At 39.4% G+C, this 8197-nt stretch overlaps 1 pseudogene; it reads right to left on the bottom strand.

The window, feature by feature from the left end:
• Nucleotides 1-5463: 5463 nt before the first annotated feature.
• On the bottom strand, nucleotides 5464-5537 carry LOC145596280 (small nucleolar RNA R71; annotated as a pseudogene).
• Nucleotides 5538-8197: the final 2660 nt, after the last annotated feature.

Raw genomic sequence — 8197 nt, 5'->3', positions numbered from 1 at the left:
TAGATTAGGGGAAATTGATGGAGTTGATGATGTGATTAAATTGGTTAATCGATTATATATTATGTGCATGTCTATGTTTGATTTAGGCTTGATCACCCTAGTTATTCGCACTAGATTGCATTGTAAGTTCACATTGATACGGACCATTGATTTGTAGCTTGCATTTACACGATTGAGGTGTCTTGTGATGTTTCCTAGCTAGATTTTATCGTAGTTGACGCTAGTCAGACCTCTATGAGAATAGGTTGATATGCTCTTTTGGTTGCATGGTTGATCTTCCCTCACATTGCTTGACTTAGTCAACCTCCTACCCCAATTTGCTATGTTCATTGCTATTATATGTGAATCCTAATCCCTAGCACTTTATTCGTTCGGTTTCTTCGTTTAAGTAGTTGTTAGTGTCGCCTTTTATCCTTAGACTTCGACCTAGCTTAGGCACATAATTGAAAGCACTTAGACATTACTGTTCCTTTGGGTTCGACCCTTGACTTACCTCTATACTTGTATTTAGGTTTGTTGAGTGTTTATAAATTTTGTTTGGCTGAGGGAGGATTAATCCAACGACCTAGTTCACCCTACGTCAAAATGGCGCCGTTGCCGGGGAACGGTGTCTATGTTTGAGTGTTTTTGATTACTTGAGTCTAGGTCTTTGTTCATACTTTTCTTTTATTTGTTTTTGTTTGCTTGTAAAAATGGCATGTCTATCTTTTTCTCAATATGATGATGAGCCTTTTTGTGAATATTTCAATAGACTTAAGGGATTTCTTGACTATAATTGTTGTAGTCTTTTGGGAGGCTTGTGAGATTTGTTATCTTGGTTTGAATGAGCAAACTAGGGATATAGTTGAAGGAATGCATAATGGTAAATTTAGAGCATTTTCTATTGAAGATGCTTGGAAATTTTATGTTTGGTTTGCTTGGGAAGTCTATAATAAGGGTAAGCGTGCTTCTATTTTTGATGTGCAATGTGTTAATTCTTACAATGTTAGCATGATTTACCATGATGTGTCACATGATCCCATAGTTGAACCTAGAACAAATGCTTCCAATTCTATTTCCTCTTTTGTTCATGATAATGTGTTGCATGTTCAAGCTAACAAATCTCATACATTTGAAAATGCTCCCAATCCCCTATTTAATGAAAATGCTCATGTTTGTAATGATGATGATCCTAACTTTGGTTGTACTTCTTCTTCTCTTGTTGAGCCTCAATCTCCTACACCTTCTGAATCTCTTATTGCTACTTTGGAAACTCAAATTAGGCATGTTGAGCTTAGTGATGATCTTGGGCCTAAAAAGGAGTCGACTCTTAATTGTTTGAGATGTCAATTGGAGATGATGAAAAAGAGTGAGGAGCGTCTTGAGGAGGGAAGAAGGAGAAATGAAGAGCTAGAAAGCCAATTGTCATCTTTGACGCTTGTGTGGGAAAATTTCAAATCCATTGTGTGTGTTGAGGGTGATGATGGTAATTTCTAGAAACCAAGAGTGTGTGAGGATTCTATTGTTGAGCATAGGAGTGAAGGAAAGAGAGTCGAAAGTGATGATGATATTTTGAGTCTAGACATCTCTTCCTTTGTTGATTGTGATGAGTCTCAAGTGTATGAATGTGACTCTTCTATCCATGAGTATTTGGACTCGTTTGAGGTTATGTCAAATGTGTTTATTGAGTGCATAAGGAATAGCCATAGCCTTTTAAGCAAGTTCATTGATGATGCTTCATGGGAGAGAGATGATTTTGAGTTATATTTACATCCATTCATGCACGATTTTGAGGACTTAAGTTTTGAGTTAGTGGAAGGAAAGGTTGTTTATTGTGGTGCAAAGGAGGATGAGGTTGATTCCTTTGGAGTTTTTGAGCTTGAGGGATATGTAGATTGTGAGAGATCTTCATTTGAGAACTCTATCATTGATTTTCATGTCCTCATTGGCGATGTGAAACCTTGTGTTGAGGGAGTAGCTAACCCTTTGCCTATTTCTCATACCCCATTCCCTCAAAAGCTTGACCACATCCCCTATTGCCCTATTTTTCTCCCTTCCTTTGTTGATAAGCCTATTGGGGACCCTTTTGTCTATGAGGATTTGCATGTGGCTCATTTGTCTCCAATTGGGGATAAGGGTGATGTTGTCACCCAAAAATATTTTGACGAGAATTTGCCTTCTTTTTCTTTTTCTTCTTCTCTTCCCTTTTCTTCTTATTTTGTTGAGTTTTCTTTTGATTCTTCTTCCTTCTCTTGGCATCTCTCTCCTCATAGGTGTGCACCATACTTGTTGCATGCCTTTTTTTATCATGTGCACTTACTTTCTTATGAAATGTGTAGTAGTGCATTTGACAAGCTCTTGCGTTCGTTGCAATATTATTTACTAGAGCGGTCAAGCTTGAACCTTAAGCAAGCCTTTCTCGGGTAGTAACCCGTGTTTTATTGCTTTCATTTTCTTTTCTTTTTAGAATAGATTTTCTCTCATGGAAATGTTTCTGTTCCTTTTGCTAGGTACATGACTTGATATACTTCGGTGCTTCGATTTGGATTAAGAAGAAGGTTGACTCCTATTTTTGCTAGCATATGGAAACAAGGTTCAATTCTTGAAAAATTAGCTTTGAAAGGTTAAATTGGGTAATTTGCGAGTATTTTCACCCACCTAATATCCGGTAATATCCTTCCTTGCTCTTTCTCTAGTGGATGATGACTTGTTGGACATATGTTGGTTTGTTGGATTGATCTCCTTGTTTTCCCCTCCCATGGATTATTTGATTTATGTTTAAGTGTATTGTCTCATTCAAGCTTGGGGGAGAGTATTCTATCATATTTGGTGGATGTTGACTCATATATGCTATGCACCCTTCTATATGCTTTTCCATGTTTCTTATATTTTGAAAAACTCCAAAAAGATTTTCGTTTCTATCAAGGCAAATTTGCAATGTGTTTTGTTTTGTTCTTGCTTTGGACATAATAACGTTTGCACTTGTATAATTAAATGCTTTTCTTCCTAAATGGTAATGGTGTGCACGGTTTGAGAGTATGCCTGGTTGATTCTAGGATAAAGCATGCTAAGGTAGTTGGTTTGAACTAGTGGGAACTGAAAAGTGACATTTTTGGCACTCATTTGATCCCTTTTAGGATGATTTTCATTTCATTTTGTAGTTCTTTTCCTTAGTTTTTTCTTAGTTTTGCTCTTTATTTCGTTACTTTGTGCTTTTCATAGTTTGTTTCTTTATTTTGTGCATTTCTTTGTTTATTCGTTGTTTTTCTGTATTATTTGTTTGTTTTCGTTTGTTTTTAGGTTATGATCGAGCTTCCAAAGATTTCCGAGCTTCCCTTCTACATTTCTCATCATATTGGATGCCTTGTGCTAGCATTTGGAGCTTCAAGTTTGGAGGAACTCAAGGGGCAAGTCTAGAGATCGGTGCACGTATGCGGTGGGGGCATCATCTATGCCACAAACCCACCAAAATACTTATTTCAAGACTGCATACTTTGATGTTCATCACCATCACCAAGTCATGCGCACAAGGTTGATCAAGATCGAAGAAGGGGAGAAGGAAGACCCTCCTTGGTGCGGGCGCACCCAGGGCAGGTGCGGCCACGCACCAAGGTGGTGCGGGCGCACCTACCTGGGTCTGTGCCCGTACCCTGCTTCGTGCACCCTTTTTTCCCCCTTGTGCGGCGCATCTCCGTGGGTCTATTTTTGGACGATCTAAATGACTTTTCCTTGTATATATAGCAGTTTCTTTCTATTTTTAGAGAGAGTATGATTAGAGGATAATTAGAGAAGTAATTAGAGAGAGAATTAGAACTTTTGATCATATTTTTTAGAGAGAGAAACTCTAGTTTGAAGAGAGAGAAATTCATGGTGTATTGTTGATGATTCAAGATTTCTTCATTCCAATTGATCTTTGATCAAGTTTTGTAAGGTTTACTCATCTTTGATTCAATATAAGTTTGATTTTTAGTTGATTTCATTTGTTTTTCATATGATTGTTGATTGTTTGATGTTTGATTGAAATTTGATTGAAGATTCATTGATTTTTATATTGATTTTAGATTTCTTAATGTGATCATGATGAAATTGTTGATTAGTTGGGTTTTGATCTTAATTACCATGATTAGTGAGTAGTTTACTTGCTAGGGCAATGGTGAAGCATGTATGAGTAATGGATTAGTGGTAATTGGGGATAATTGATGGAGTTGATGATGTGATTAAACTTGGTTGATGAATCATGTGCATGTGTGTGATTAATTGAATATTGGCCAACTTTGATTGTTGCACTAGATTGCATTGTAAGTTCACATTGATACGGACCATTGATTTGTGGCTTGCATTTACACGATTGAGGTGTCTTGTGAGGTTTCCTAGCTAGAGTTTATCGTAGTTGACGCTTGTTAGACCTCTAGGAGAATAGCTTGATATGCTCTTTTGGTTGCATGATTGATTTTCCCTCACATTGTTTGACTTAGCCAATTTGACCTCCCAATTAGCCATTTCCATTATGAATGCATGTGGATCCTAGCCCTAGTGTTCATCATCTTTGATTTCTACAAGTTTAATTGTTGTGTTAGCTCTAGTTTTAGCATTACAACCCTACCTTTGATTTCGAGATAGCTTAGCAAAAGACAATAGACCATCACTCACTATTCCTTTGGGTTCGACCCTTAACTTACTACTATACTTGTATAGGGGTTGGTTGAGTGTTATAAATTTTGTTTGATCGGTTGGGGAGGTTAGTCCAACAACCTACCATTTCATCATCGACCAAAATGGCGCCGTTGCTGGGGAATGGTGTCGTGATTGTATATTGTTGTTGAGTCTATTCCATCTAACTGAAAAACACAAAAAAAAAAAATTATTTCTTTCTTTTAGGCTACACTTGTAGCCATGTTTCTAACAATTTCTTTTGAGATTTTCATGCATAGCGCTCGTGATCGATCTATTGTGCCTTTTGACCCGAAAATCGAGAGGACACTCTCAAGGAGAAGAATAGCCAATTGATCTTTGGAGTATAGTTCTTCAAGTGAAGAGGAGTTTGAGGAAGAGATGCAAGAAGGAGGAATGGGAGAGAATCCAAGGTTAGCTTTGAAGGTGTTGGGCATTCCCGGTGCTTATAGGTTTAAGAGTGGCATTGCTCCACCTACAACACCGGCGAACGATTTCAAGATAAGACCGACCATGATTACTTTGATAGAACGGAGGCAATTTAGTGGAGCCAAGAGTGAGAGTCCGTTGAATCACCTAAAGGAATTTAAGAAGTATTACAATACCATTAAGGTGAACGGCATTTTTCTAGAGTTCATTCGGCTAAAGTTGTTTCCCTTTTCTCTCATTGGTCGTGCCTTAGAGTGGTTGGATAAAGAGGTTAAGCCCAATTCGCTTAGAACATGGGATGATGTTACTAGAGCTTTCTTGTCTCGCTTTTACCCACAAAATAAGACGGCGGAGGCTAGGGCATTAATCCAAGGACTCAAGCAAAGACCCAATGAGAATCTCTATGAAGCATGGGAGAGGTACAAGGATTACCAAAGAGAATGTCCACATCATGGGATTCCTACTTATCAAGTGATCCAAATTTTCTATGGAGGTTTGAGAGCTCAAGGCAAGTCATGCCTAGATGGAGGAGCCGGTGGTCCTATAATGAATAGGACGAAAGAAGAAGTAGTTGACATAATTGAGGATGTTGTGAGATACTATTGAAGGAATTGTGTCTTCTATAAGTGCAATTACTAGATATATCAAGGATCACTATTATGGAGATAATAAGTTCATTCTATTGGGGCGTCATCCTCTGTTGCTAGATTATGAGAGATGATCTTTAGACTAGTCAAATAGTCCAAAGCCCTTTAGAATGGATCCTATAAGGTAACACACAAGGGTAATGGGTTAAGCAAGTTAGAGGCCCATTAATGGGCCTCATTAGCATTTAATTAGTCATAAGAATGATTGGGCTAAGTGTAGTTTGATTGGGATTAGGAATTGGGCTTTGACTTGGACTATTATTTAAAGATATGATCTATAAATAATAGTCATGCCTAGGGTTGATGATTAATTCACAATTAACATACAGTGAATTGTGAATTTAAGCAACCAACATCCAAAGCCCTCAATCCCTCCTCAAACTCACGGCTCTCTCTCTCTCCCCTCTCACCCACGGCCGTCCACCTTGGTGGCTCTCGTGGTGTTGCGTGGTGGTTCTTGGCTAGTTCGTTGTTCGTTCATCTCCGTAGAAGGTCGATTGAAGAGTTCTTTTGCGACTAACTAGCATTAGTAGAGGTCTTAATATGTGCCCGTGGACCAAGTATAGGAATCACACTTGAGGTTCTTTATCTCCCTTGTTCTTGCTCGATCACTAGTGGAATCACACTTCAAAGGTATAATTCTTACTTCTTTATGTGTTATGCATGAGATCCTTGGTTTGGTGCTATATGAATATGATTCATGTTAATATCGCTATTAGTACCTATAATCTCCTACAACTATAGAGATTGGCAAGAAGGAGAGACAGAGTCTACTAGCAAGAGTGGCTCAATGGTCTATTCCGTGGATCATCTCAATGCGATCAACAACTTGTCATCCCAAATTTCAAATCTAGGGAAAGAGATGACATCAATCAAAGCGAAGCTTGGGAGTGTGTCCACGAATTCTTTGAGTCTTCCCTCCCAATCCAAAGGGAGAGGTACAATCTCTAACTCTTCTCCTTCGACTTCTAATAACATGCCAAGTGGTTGTCTATTTTGTGATTCATGTGGTTCTTATGATCATGATTCTTCCATGTGTTCACAAGCTTTTGTTGATGGATGTGATGATGTTGAAAATAATGAATGTGAACATGTGAACTCTGTGTCTAATGCTAATGGTGGTCAAAGGTTTAAAGGACCTAATAACTTTGGTAATAGGAATTCTCACCCTCAAGGTGGTTTCGATAATTATAACAATGGAGGATATAGGAACCAAGGAAACCAAGGTTTCCGAGGTAACTATAACAACCAAGGTTATAATAATCAAAACTCAAGCCATGGGTATGGTAATCAAGGCCAATCTCAAGGTTTTGGTAACCATTACCATAATGGGAAGATCGCTCATACACAAGATAGGCGGGGTGGTATCCACTTACCACCTGGCGATGGCCTACACAACTAATGAGGGGCGATCAGCAAAGCTCAGGAGAAGTCAGAAGACAGCCCAACAATGTTACATTAATGCCTTGAAGCAGCCTGCCAAAACCAGACAGCAGTCAGGTTCTAATAGAAGACTCCCTAAGCAGCCTGAGAGGAAGTCAAGGAAGAGAAAGCGTGAAGAGTATCACAGGGAGAAGGATAAACAAAAGTTGGAAATGGAAAACTTCGAGCCTGCAAAAGAAGAGGTAGCCAGACCACTTCCCAGCGGGGAGTATGGCACGGTCGAGCTCACAGAAGGTGACCCCTCGAGAACAGTGAAAATTGGGAAAGACATTGATCTAGGAGTGGGGGTCCACCTCATAGAGCTGCTAAGAAAGAATAAAGACATTTTCGCATTTTCCGCAGATGAGATGCCCGGAATTTATCCAGCGGTCATGGTGCATAGGCTAAATGTAAAGGAGGATATTAGACCAGTCAGGCAAAAAAAGCGAAGCTTTTCCATGGAGAAAAATCAGGTAATCCAGGAAGAGGTGCAAAAACTCTTGGAAGCATGATTTATCGAACCCTGTGACTATCCAGAATGGTTAGCCAACGTGGTCATGGTGAAGAAGGCAAATGGTCAATGGAGAATGTGTGTCGATTTCACATATCTTAACAAGGCCTGCCCGAAGGACTGTAACCCACTGCCACGAATAGATCAACTAGTAGACTCAACGAGCGGGCACGCCCTGCTAAGCTTTATGGACGCCTTCTTAGGGTACCATCAGGGAGTGTACAATTACATAGCTATGCCCTTCGGGCTGAAGAATACGGGGGCAACTTTTCAGAAGGCAATGGATAGAGTGTTCCTTCACCAGAAAGGACGAAATGTAGAAGTATACGTTAACGACTCAATTGTCAAGAGCGTCACGCAAGCTGGACATATCATGGATTTAGAGGAAACATTCGCTACCTTGAACAAGTATAAGATCAAGCTCAACCCGAAGAAATGTGTCTTTGGAGTGAGCTCGGGAAAGTTCTTGGGTTTTCTGATCAGCGAGAGGGGAATAGATGCCAACCCGGAAAAGGTCGAAGCAATTCTCAATCTGCCC

Source organism: Chenopodium album, chromosome 19 (assembly GCF_948465745.1).
Source record: "Chenopodium album chromosome 19, dcCheAlbu1.1, whole genome shotgun sequence".
NCBI classification, from domain to species: domain Eukaryota; kingdom Viridiplantae; phylum Streptophyta; class Magnoliopsida; order Caryophyllales; family Amaranthaceae; genus Chenopodium; species Chenopodium album.
This window is presented reverse-complemented; position numbering and strand designations above follow the sequence as displayed.